Genomic DNA, 13,648 nt, shown 5'->3' with positions numbered 1-13,648 from the left:
GTCGTTCTTATTTATTTCAGTTGTTAAGAATTGAGTTTCATATTTATATTCAGTTATTCCGCATAATTGATAGGCTTACCTAATCTTAGAGACTAGGTGCCATCACGACATCTTACGGAGGGAATTTGGGGTCGTGACAAGTTGGTATCAGAGCTCTAGGTTCATAGGTGTTATGAGTCACAAGCAGGTTTAGTAGAGTCTCGCAGATCAGTACGGAGACATCTGTACTTATCTTCAGGAGGCTCTGGAACTGTTAGGAAAATGTTCACTTCTTTGATTCCTTATCGTGTGCATTTGTTGACTTCGAAATTCTAAACCCTTGTCTTTCTATTCTCTCATAGATGGTGAGGACATGCACAACTGGATTCGATGATCAGACACCCACGCCCCATGTTGGAGCCGCAAGAGGCCGAGGAAGACCACGTGGTGCAGCCAGAGCACCTGCACGAGCTGCTGCAGCAGAGCTACCAGTAGCTTCAGTTGGAGAGCAGGCACCTGAGATGCCTGTTACTACCCCTGCACTTCAGGAGACTCTTGCCTAGTTTTTGAGCATGTTTGGCACTCTGGCTCAGGCAGGGTTGATTCCACTTGCTCCTGCCACATCTCAGGCCGGGGGAGGAGAACAGACTCCCGCTGCCCGTATCCCAAAGACACGAGCCCAGGTTGACCATGCCCCAGAGGTTATACTAGTTTTCCCAGTTTAGCCCGAGGCTAGGGCAGCAGTTTCAGAGGGGGAGCAGTTCAGGTTCAAGAGGTACAAGAAGTACCACCCTCACACTTTTAGCGGTTTGGCTTCAGAGGATGCTTAGGGTTTTCTTGAGGAATGTCACCGTATCCTCTGTACTATGGGTATTGTGTATTCCAGTGGGGTTTCTTTCATGGCATTCCAGCTTAGAGGAGCGGCCTACCAGTGGTGGCGAGCATACGAGTTGGATAGTCCGGGTGAGGCAGCTTCACTCACTTGGACTTAGTTTTCATATATGTTCTTAAGGGAGTATGTTTCTTAGAGTTTCAGAGATGCTTGGCGCGCCAAGTTTAAGCAGTTGCACCAGGGCTTTATGACAATATCGACGTATGTTGTCCTATTCAGTGATTTGGCTAGGCATGCACCAGCCCTGGTTGCTACTATCAAAGAGTGCGTCCGTCGATTTATTGAGGGGCTCCACCCTAGTATCAGATTCAGTATGGCTCGAGAGCTAGAGATGTACATCGCATACCAACAGGTGGTGTCAATTGCTAGGAGATTGGAGGGTATGTGGATCCGGGAGAGAGAAAAGAGGGAAGCTAAGAGACCTCGAGATTCTATCACATATAACAATTCTCGTGCCTCAGCTACAACCCGTCATGGTAGAGGCTATGTGGACCGTCCTATTCATTCAGCACTTCCAGCTGCCAGTGGTACTCCGGCTACTCCCAAACCTCAGGTTCCATATTATGCATCGCCAGTTTCTACTGTACCTCCTGTACGGGGTGCTTTCAGCAGCCAGTCTAATAGATCAGGCCCGAGCCGGTCCTAGCTGCCACATCCTCCGAGGGCTTGTTTTGAGTGTGGTGACACTCATCATATAATGAGGGATTACCCCAGATTCAGGAGGGGTGCACCTCCACAAATTTTCTAGGCTCCACCTATTCTGCAGGGCCCTCAGGCTTCTCAGCCCATGGTTACTGCACCAGTTGCCACTCCACCTTCACAGCTAGCTAGAGGTGGAGGTCAGACAGGTAGAGGTCACCCTAGAGGGGGAGGCCAGGCCAGATATTATGCCCTTCCTACTAGGAAGGAGGAAGTTGCATCAGATTCTGTTATCACATGTATTGTTCTGATTTGTCATAGAGATGCATCAGTCTTATTTGATCCAGGCTCCACTTATTCTTATGTGTCATCTTATTTTGCCCCATATTTGGGCATACCCCGTGACTCTTTGGGTTCTTCTGTTTATGTATCTACACCCGTGGGTGAATCTATTATTGTTGACCGCGTGTATCGGTCGTGTTTGATTGTTATCAGTGGTTTTGAGACCATAGCTGATTTATTATTGCTCAGTATGGTGGATTTTGATATTATTTTGGGCATGGACTGGTTGTCGCCCTATCACGCTATCCTTGATTGTCACGCCATGACTGTGACGTTGGCTATGCCAGGTCTACCACGGCTAGAGTTGAGAGGTACCTTGGATTATGTTCCTAGCAGAGTTGTTTCATTTCTTAAGGCTCAACGAATGGTTGAGAAGGGGTGTGATACGTATCTGGCCTATGTGAGAGATGTTAGTGTTGATACTCCTACCGTGGAGTCAGTTCCGGTAGTAAGGTATTTTCTCGATGTATTTCCAGTGGATCTTCCGGGTATGCCACCCGACAGGGATATTGACTTTGGAATTAATTTATTACCAGGCACTCAGCCCATTTCTATTCCACCATATCCTATGACCCCAGCAGAATTGAAAGAATTAAAGGAGCAGTTGCAGGAACTGCTTGATAAGGTTTTTGTTCGGCCCAGTGTATCACCTTGGGTTGCTCGTGTATTATTTGTGAAGAAGAAGTATAGTTCTATGCGGATGTGTATTGATTACCGCCAGTTGAACAAGGTTACAGTGAGGAACATGTATCCATTGCCACGTATTGATGACCTATTTGATCAACTTCAGGGTGCCAGAGTATTCTCAAAAATTGATTTGCGGTCAGGGTATCATCAGTTGAAGATTTGGGAACCAGATATTGCAAAGACTGCCTTCAGGACTCGGTATGGTCATTACGAGTTCCTTGTAATGTCATTTAAGCTGACCAACACCCCAACAACATTTATGCATTTGATGAATAGTGTATTTCATCCCTATCTCGATTCTTTCATCATTATGTTTATTGACGACATTCTGGTGTACTCCCTGAGCCAGGAAGATCATGAGCAGCACCTGAGGACTGTGCTTCAAACTTTGAGAGAAAAGAAGTTATATGCAAAATTTTCAAAGTGTGAATTCTGGCTTGATTCAGTGGGATTCTTGGGTCATATAGTTTCGTGCGAGGGGATCAAGGTAGATCCGAAGAAGATTGAGGCAGTGCAGAGTTGGTCCAGACCATCCTCAGCTACGGAGATCCAAAGTATTTTTGGCTTGGCGGGGTATTATCGCCGATTTGTAGAGGGTTTCTCTTCTATTGATGCACCTATGACCAAATTGACCCAGAAGGGTGCTCCGTTCAGATGGACCAAGGAACGTGAGGAGAGCTTTCAAAAGCTTAAGGCAGCTTTGACTACAGACCCAGTATTAGTGTTGCCTACAGGTTCAGGGTCTTATACTGTGTATTGTGATGCATCGTGTGTTGGTCTCGGTGCAATGCTATGCAAGATGGTAGGGTGATTGCCTATGCATCCAGACAACTAAAGGTACATGAGAAAAATTATCCGGTCCACGACCTTGAGTTAGCAGCTATTGTTCATGCCTTGAAGATTTGGCAGCATTATTTGTACGGTGTCCATTGTGAGGTTTATACCGATCACCGGAGTCTACAACATCTATTTAAATAGGAAGATCTTAATTTGCGGCAACGGAGGTGGGTGGAGTTGCTTAAGGATTATGATATCACCATTCTCTATCATCCTGGAAAGGCCAATGTTGTGGCCGATGCCTTGAGTCATAAGGCAGAGAGTTTGGGCAGCTTAGCATACTTACCGGTAGCAGAAAGGCATTTAGCTTGGATGTTTAGGCCTTGGCCAACCAGTTTGTTAGATTGCATGTTTCCGAGCCGAGCCGAGTTTTGGCTTGTGTGGTTTCTCAGTCTTCTCTTTATGATCGTATCAGAGAGCGTCAGTATAATGACCCCCATCTACTTATCCTTAAGGACACAGTTCAGCACGGTGATGCCAAGGAAGTCACTATTGGAGATGACGGTGTATTACGGATGCAGGGCAGGCTATGTGTACCCAATGTAGATGGCTTGCGTGAATTGATTCTCCAGGAGGCTCACAGTTCGCGGTACTCCATTCATCCGGGTGCTGCAAAGATGTATCAGGACTTGAGATAGCACTATTGATGGATGCGGATGAAGAAAGACATAATGGAGTACGTCGCCTGGTGCCTAAATTGTCAACAGGTGAAATATGAGTATCAACGACCAGGTGGATTGCTTCAGAAGTTAGAGATTCCAGAATGGAAATGGGAACATATCACTATGGATTTCGTTGTTGGGCTCCCACGGACTCAGAGGAAGTTTGATGCAGTTTGGGTGATTGTGGATAGATTGACCAAGTCAGCTCATTTCATTCATGTGGTTACTACTTACTCTTCAGAGTAGCTGGCTCAGGTTTACATTCGCGAGATTGTCAGGCTTCATGGCGTACCGGTATCTATCATCTCTGACCGGGGTACGCAGTTTATATCACGGTTCTGGAGGGTCGTACAGCGAGAGTTGGGTACTCGTGTGGAGTTGAGTATAACATTTCACCCTCAGACGGACGGACAGTCCGAGCGCACTATTTAGATATTAGAGGATATGCTTCGTGCGTGTGTGATGGATTTTGGGGGTGCTTGGGATCAGTTCTTTCCACTTGCAGAGTTTGCTTACAACAACAACTACCAGTTGAGCATTCAGATGGCTCAGTATGAGGCCTTGTATGGTAGGCGGTGCCGGTCTCCAGTGGGTTGGTTCGAACCAGGCGAGGCTAGATTATTGGGTACATACCTGGTCGAGGATGCTTTGGAAAAGGTTAAGTTGATTCAGGATCGACTTCATACAGCCCAATCTAGACAGAAGAGTTATGCGGATCGGAAGATTCGTGATGTTGCATTCATGGTTGGTGAGCGGGACTTGCTTCGGGTTTCGCCCATGAAGGGTGTTATGAGATTCGGGAAGAAGGGCAAGTTGAGCCCTAGGTATATTGGGCCTTTAGAGATTCTTGAGAGAATTGGAGAGGTGGCTTACAAACTTGCACTACCACCTAGTCTCACTACAGTTCATCTAGTGTTTCATGTTTCCATGCTCCGAAAGTATCACGACGATCCGTCTCATGTGTTAGACTTCAGCTCAGTCTAGTTGGATAAGGATCTATCTTATGTTGAGGAGCCAGTTGTCACGCCCCAAACCTGAAGAGGCGTGGCCGGCACAAGGTACCATACTTGACCCGAGCGTACCACTCTGTAACTGTGAACTCTAGAGGGGTAACCCTCAACCTAGGCCGATGAGGCCATATTCTGAATCATCTGAAAATATCGTCTCCCTCATATGAGGGGTAAACATGCCCAAAAACTCATATATATTTAAATATATCTATATCTATATATAAATGTGCAGGCTGACGAGGCCGCCAATGAACATCTACTGATATACAAACTATACAGGACTTGTCTACAAGCCTCTAGAGATAGTTGAACTGTATCATGGTCGGGACATGGCATCGATCTACCCATCAAACCTGTATATATAAAACGGACTCCAAGGTCTTGACATGGTAACTCCGGGAAAGTGGAGCTTACCAACCAAGCTGATATTTGGCTCTGTCTACTAGGAAGGTCTATCCAGCTGTCTATCAGGACCTGCATGCATGAAATGCAGCGTCCCCAGCAAAGGGACGTCAGTACAAATAATGTACTGAGTATGTAAGGCAGCAGAATAACTGAAAGCTAAAACTGAAATGATGATATAATAACTGAATGTAACTGGGAGTCAAAAATAATATGAAGATATGCTTACCTGTTGATACTGACTCAACTCTCTCCATATAGTATGTAAAATAGTTGTCCGGCCCTATAAGGCTCGGTATATGTAACTGCCCTGCCATAGTAGGCTCGCTCATAGGTGCTCGGCCATACTAGGCTCTGTATCTCAGCCATTTTGGGCTCGCTTATAGGCACTCGGTATATAACTTACCATCTGATCAGAGGTTGCCCAATAGGGGCCTGCCCACCGATTATAGCTCGATGGTGGTGAAAATACTGTAATATTGTATATATATATATATATAGAACTACTCTCTTGGCTGAAAGAAGACAATACTAAACTGAATATGAAGTCCCGATAAGGGAGAATACTGTAACTTCTGGGACTAGGATAATATGAATAAATTCAGGAATACAAACTTCTCTTTATGCCTCGTTATCAAACTCATGTAGTTACGGGATCATGCCAAAATGAAGAAAGGTTTAGCCTTAACATATCTTATCACAATCTTTCTAATCACCAACTTGAACTCTCCTCTTCTCACCTTAATCTACAACAACAATAATAATACTATCATTAAGTTACGAAAGGTATAACTAACGCACAACGAACGACAAGCTTATTTTGTATTAAAACAGACAACATCTCCCCTATAATCCTTACTTCCTCCAAATTCAAGATAACACTAACAAAACCAAAAACAACAATAACAACATATATACATTATTTTCCAACCTTATGTACACCACACAATACTACAAAATAGCCCAACACACCCCAATCTCTTCATACACAAAACGACCACCGTAGTAGTGTCAACAACCCGAAAATATTACGACGAACGACCAGCCCAACATCCTGCATTTATGTGGTGTTTATCCACACCCTTCCTCCTCCAAAACTCCACAAAACAGTAGTAAAACATGCAGCCCAACAGCACCACAAAACAGTCCACAAAACAGTCCGCTACAAGTGAATAACTCGAACTCACGGCTTCCGATCACCGTCCCGTGAGTTCTTACAAATATAGAACGACTTACTATGCATCTATAGAAGAAAAAAATGGATGAAAGAGAGAAGTAAACTTACCTTATTTGTTGGATAACTCGGCTCCTATCTTGGTTCTTCAAACTCTAGGCTTTACCTCGAATTAGAACTTGAAAGTGAGAGAAAATTAATTGGGGTTTGTGGGAAATTTGTGGGAGGATTTTTGCAGAGATTAAGTCTGGTTATTTTTCCCTATTATCAGCCTAATATATGAAGGGGATAGTCCTTTAAAAAGGCCTCTTTGAACGACCTGAACTGGCCCTTTTTTGGACGACCCGAACAGGCCAAATATTGGATTCTCGTTTAAGCAAGTAGGTGACAGTCTACGCAGTCTCGCAAAAATACCCATATCTCTCTACTCCAATGTCGTATTGACAAACGGTTTAATGATTTGGAAAATAGACGCATAGAGATTTCATTTGATGGGTGGAACACCCCATAACTCTACGTATATTGGGAGAAAATGGCAGTTACATTTGACCCAAAGTTTCAGTAAAACTTATGAACGTAACTTGTGATGACTTTCATCGACTTTTGTTCCACTACTCGCTTGACTTCAAAACATAACACACGACTATCATACGACTAACATAACTCATAACATAACCTCCTTATCATGTTAAACACCATGTTCTTACTCTAAAAGTACATGCTATAACATTCCCAATTTGTCGATTTTCGATGAAACATTATGTTTTTCAATTCCTTTAGCTTTTGAACCTTCCAACCATCTTTGTACTTATTGTTCATGATCTTTAATATTTATAACCTCCGAGGTAACATAATTAACTTACTTTGTAAATTTTTCAAATATGATTTCATTTCTGAGCTTACATCAATTGACTTACGACGTACTCGTACGTTCGAAAACATGGGTTGTAACATCATTCCCCCCTTTGGAACATTCGTCCTCGAATGTTGACTGGTGCACTTATCAGTCTCATAACCTATAGCTCTCATAAATACTTTATTGTTGGCCTTTCCATCTAGGCAACTGTTCTATGAATAAATTCATAGGCCAGTGCATTCCCCCCTTTAGGCCTCTTTCTCACAGCACGACTTGTGGTCGGAATCCTTCCAATCTCGTAATTATTGTGACCTTCTGTCATGCAGCATGTTAGACTTTGTCCTTGTATGTGCGCCTATGCGACTCTTCTGTTCCTTTTCCTCCAGCTTTTAGCCCATTTCTAAGCCTCACTTTGGGAACATATACAGAACTATGACAAGTTGTTCCTCCAGGTGTATATAAGTGTAGTGAAGTTCTTCGCTCGGTACTTTGTCAAACTTACGACTGTTGCAATATCTTGTTTCGTAATCTTGTAAATATATCCTTATGGCTTTACTATATCTAGGTAGATTATACTACACTATCACATTTACTTCAGTTTATTATTGCCGAGATTTGCTACCCAACTCCAGGTTACCTCTCGCTGCTTATCCTATATGTATAAATCTAAGTCCTTTAGTTCTTCCTCATTACTGTTCATCTTAAAAATGACAGCCTGATATCATCTCATACTTTGGAACTTTTATCTGCCTATTGTTGATTCACCTTAATGTTGATCTATAATCTACCATTGATAACTTGAAACCTCCTACGTAATACATTGTCCTTAGGGATCACGTCTCATCAGGAAACATCTGAAGTTATTTGCTTGATCCATCTAGGGACGATACTATACTTCAATAACTGTATTTCATCGCATCCCAACGTGATTCATCTTATGAGGGGTATTCTAATCTCATGCAATTCATGAGATCCCTTCTCTTTGAATCATTAATCAATCAATGGACTTAACATCATCCTCTTATATATCACAATTACACCATTATTCTACTACCAGGGCAACATTTTATCTCTTCAAATTGCTCATAGTCTTAGACTCCTCTGAGTTCATTCAGGCTATACTGAGTTTTTTTTTATAACTTATGGAAACCATCAGCTCTCTTATTTTGATGGGCTTAATTCTGAGGCCTTACCTATTCTCGTCACCTTCTCAATAACCTTGTTGCTCTACCATACTTTAGCTTGCGACCTACACATATCTATTTATAGTACTCACAACCTTCCTTTAACTTTCTAGCATCATATATTTCTTTATGTTATTCTGGAACTTCAAGCGAGACATCAAATCGTCTCTAACTCTTCTTTACTCTCTTCACTAGACCTCTCGGTACTTGGAAACTATAGGTTAGAAGATATGTCCCTGACAACACCACTATCATTTATGGATACTGAATCATGGCGCTTCTAGCCGTGTTCCTTATTTCCTCAGCTAGTCTTTCGTTGTAGCACTTAGGGAAGACCCTCTGACTCTTGCAAAGTTGGGAGCTTTTTACATCGTATACCCAACAAAAATTTTGATGTACTGACTCACCAATAATTATCCTTAGTTACTTATCTCTGCGCCCTTAACTCCTAGGGTTACTTTTGCACTCAAATCTTTATTATCTCCTTAGTGGCACTCTCTCTTTTATTTCCATAACACTTATACGGTACCTTTTACTATCCCAACTCCTATCAGAATATTTCTCAAGGATTACGATGTCGTATCTACGAGACCGAATTTCCTATGCTGGGTTTCACTTCGTTTATCTTGCATGATCTACTGATTTATCTGAGACCTCTTGTCTAGCCATGACTAGGCTCTTCCTGAATTCCTGAATGAACTACTAATTACTCGTCAGTCCATGCTCATATTTACATTCTGGGTAACCTCTCTTGGGTTATGTCTTCTTTCTTATCTTAACTTTTACACTGGTTCCTAATGTATCAAGTGTTCATTCGCACTTATTTATCAATAACATCTGGTGTGGGAACCCTTACTGCCTCTCCTCGGCGTCGTGCTTGCATAATGTTCTGGAGTTGTATCATGTCTGTAGGATCTGAATAAATGCAATATCATTACTTTCTCCATTTACTGCATTCTTCCTTTACTATTCCATAGTTACCTGAACCACTTAACTCCAATTTAATACCATATTACACCATCTTCCCCCCTTTAGGGGAGTATTAACATTTAATGCTATGAAGACTTACTTATAAATATTTTACCTCTTCATCTTTGACGTCTTTTCACGTCTTTATTGACTCTTACTCGCCTTGCAGTAACCCTTATGTACCAAGGATAATTGAATATCTTACACACGACGGTATCAGATACCTAGTGTAACTGAAACACTTAGTCCTTTAAGCTTAACTTTGCTCAAAGTGCTTGCTTTAGGGAAGCGTCTTCCTGAGTGACCTTTAAAGATTATTCTTCTGTTGTCGATTGTATTATTGTTGGAATGCGATATTTGAAATTCTCTTGATGTCGACTATCATCACCTTATTCGATCCCTAATTGATGTTCAATTTATCTTGTTCACTAGCCCATGTTGATTTCTATTACTCCAGGGGTCTAAATTTTTTTGTTTTGGTAATCACGTTGGACACACCAACTCATTTCTCGAAATGAGGATATGACTTTTGGCCTATACTCTTTTATTGTCTCAAGACCTGTCACCTCTTTTTTTTTTCCTTCACTTGACTATAGACTCTGTCATCATATCATATTTTGATTTACCGTTATCACCCATTTATCACATCTTACTCATAATACTTCATTTACTCTCTTCTTATTCTCCTGTTAATACTTCTGTTTATCGTATTATTCTGAAAACTTCAACAAAACATTGTTTCACTTTTAGCTCCTCTGGCTCAATACACCATTTCGGGTTACTCTAACCCAAGCTGGATCTTGATATCCTATCCTTCTCTTAAACTATATATGTTAGCTCCCATAGGGCATAACTGAGATGGGTGTGGCCAATTGTACATACCTCTATTTCTGTTGAAGGTAACTTAGAATCCTTTTATTTCTCTGCCTGACATGAAAATTCGGATAATCTTCATTAACTAGGTACCTCGTACCCTTCTTCACCTTGCTTCCGTTACCTGTTGAAACTTATACTTTTACCTTCTGATACTCGCATGACGGGGTATGTTAGATATTCCCGTCTTAGGGTAAATGGGAAATTCGCACATATGGTAAGCATGATCTAATATGGTCTCAAACAAGGCCATGTAGTCAAGAATTCTCTATCTACTAATGACCTTACCTGCTGTTGTATTAGCCCTCTAGCTAGCTATACTTTTTCTAATTTAAAGCATCGCTATATCATTAGCAAACATAAGCTTTGGCTCGAACTCTTATGACTCATCTCTATAGCACGATTTGGATTTTAATGAAGGGTAACAGACTCCTAAATGCCTTGTAGCCTCCTGCTTATAAGTGTGGTGTACAACACACCCATAAACAAGACTCTACTAGACACGGCTTATAGACTCCCTAGGAAAGAACTGCTCTGATACCAAGTTTGTCACACCCCAAACCTAAAGAGGCGTGGCCGGCACAAGGTACCATACTCGACCCGAGCGTACCACTCTGTAACTGTGAACTCTAGAGGGGTAACCCTCAACCTAGGCCGATGAGGCCATATTCTGAATCATCTGAAAGTATCGTCTCCCTCATCTGAGGGGTAAACATACCCAAAAACTCATATATATTTAAATATATCTATATCTATATATAAATGTGCAGGATGACGAGGGTCCAGCTGTCTATCAGGTCCTGCATGCATGAAATGCAGTGTCCCCAACAAAGGGACGTCAGTACAAATAATGTACTGAGTATGTAAGGCAGCAGAATAACTAAAAGTTGAAACTGAAATAATGATATAATAACTGAATGTAACTGGGAGTCAAAAATAATATGAAGATATGCTTACCTGTTGATACTGACTCAACTCTTTCCATATAGTATGTAAAATAGTTGTCCGGCCCTATATGGCTCGGTATGTGTAACTGCCCTGCCATAGTAGGCTCGCTCATAGGCGCTCGGCCATACTAGGCTCTGTATCTCGTCCATTCTGGGCTCGCTCATAGGCGCTCGGCCACAGTAGGCTCGGTATATAACTTACCATCTGATCAGAGGTTGCCCAATAGGGGCCTGCCTACCGATTATAGCTCGATGGTGGTAAAAATTACTGTAACACTGTATAATGTAATACTATATATATATATATACTCTCTGCTCTCTTGGCTGAAAGAAGACAATACTAAACTGAATATGAAGTCCCGATAAGGGAGAATACTGTAACTTTTGAGACTAGGATAATGTGAATAAATTCAGGAATACAAACTTCTCTTTATGCCTCGTTATCAAACTCATGTAGTTACGGGATCATGCCAAAATGAAGAAAGGTTTAGCCTTAACATACATTATCACAATATTTCCAATCACCAACTTGAACTCGCCTCTTCTCACCTTAATCTACAACAACGATAATAATACTATCATTAAGTTACGAAAGGTATAACTAACGCACAACGAACGACAAGCTTATTTTGTATTAAAACAGACAACATCTCCCCTATAATCTTTACTTCCTCCAAATTCAAGATAACACTAACAACACCAAAAACAACAATAACAACATATATACATTATTTTCCAACCTTATGTACACCACACAATACTACAAAACAGCCCAACACACCCTAATCTCTTCATACACAAAACGACCACCGTAGTAGTGTCAACAACCCGAAAATGTTACGACGAACGACCAGCCCAACATCCTGCATTTAGGTGGTGTTTATCCACACCCTTCCTCCTCCAAAACTCCACAAAATAGTAGTAAAATACGCAGCCCAACATCACCACAAAACAGTCCGCTACAAGTGAATAACTCGAACTCACGGCTTCCGATCACCATCCCGTGAGTTCTTACAAATACAGAATGACTTACTATGAATCTACCGCAGACAAAAATGGATGAAAGAGAGCAGTAAACTTACCTTATTTGTTGGATAACTCGGCTCCTATCTTGGTTCTTCAAACTCTAGGCTTTACCTCCAATTAGAACTTGAAAGGGAGAGAAAATCAATTGGGGTTTGTGGGAAATTTGTGGGAGGATATTTGCAGAGATTAAGTCTGGTTATTTTCCCCTATTATCAGCCTAATATATGAAGGGTATTTTAACGACCCGAATTGGCCCTTTTTTGGACGACCCGAACAGGCCAAATTTTGGATTCTCGTTTAAGCAAGTAGGTGACAGTCTACGCAGTCTCGCAAAAATGCCCATATCTCTCTACTCCAATATTGTATTGACAAACAGTTTAATGAGTTGGAAAATAGACTCATAGAGATTTAATTTGATGGGTGGAATACCCCATAAATCTACGTATATTGGGAGAAAATGGGAGTTACATTTGACCTAAAGTTTCAGTAAAACTTATGAACGTAACTTGTGATGACTTTCATTGACTTTTGTTCCACTGCTCGCTTGACTTCAAAACATAACACACGACTATCATACGACTAACATAACTCATAACATAACCTCCTTATCATGTTAAAAACCCTGGTCTCACTCCAAAAGTACATGCTATAACATTCCCAATTTGTCGATTTTCGATGAAACATTATATTTTTCAATTCCTTTAGCTTTTGAACCTTCCAACCATCTTTGTACTTGTTGTTCATGATCTTTAATATTTGTAACCTCCGAGGTAACATGATTAAATTACTTTATAAATTTTTCAAATATGATTTCATTTCTGAGCTTATATCAACTGGCTTACGACGTACTCGTACGTTCGAAAACATGGGTTGTAACACACCATTGGCCATTTTGGACAAACAAGTTAGAAAGTTGAGATCAAAGAGCATCATTTCAGTAAAGGTACAGTGGAGGGGTCATCCGGTTGAGGAGGCGACTTGGGAGACCAAGCATGATATGCGTAGCTGTTATCCTCATCTTTTCACCACTCCAGGTATAATTCTAAACTTGTTCGAGGACGAACGTTTGTTTAAGAGGGGGAGGATATAATGACCCGACCAGTCATTTTGAGAGTTGTAGCCTTGTTCCCCCATTTACTGCTCAATTCGTGCTTTATAGTTGTTATGTG

The sequence above is a fragment of the Nicotiana tabacum genome, chromosome 2 (assembly GCF_000715075.1).
Source record: "Nicotiana tabacum cultivar K326 chromosome 2, ASM71507v2, whole genome shotgun sequence".
In the NCBI taxonomy this organism is placed as follows: domain Eukaryota; kingdom Viridiplantae; phylum Streptophyta; class Magnoliopsida; order Solanales; family Solanaceae; genus Nicotiana; species Nicotiana tabacum.
Note: the sequence above shows the minus strand (reverse complement) of the source record.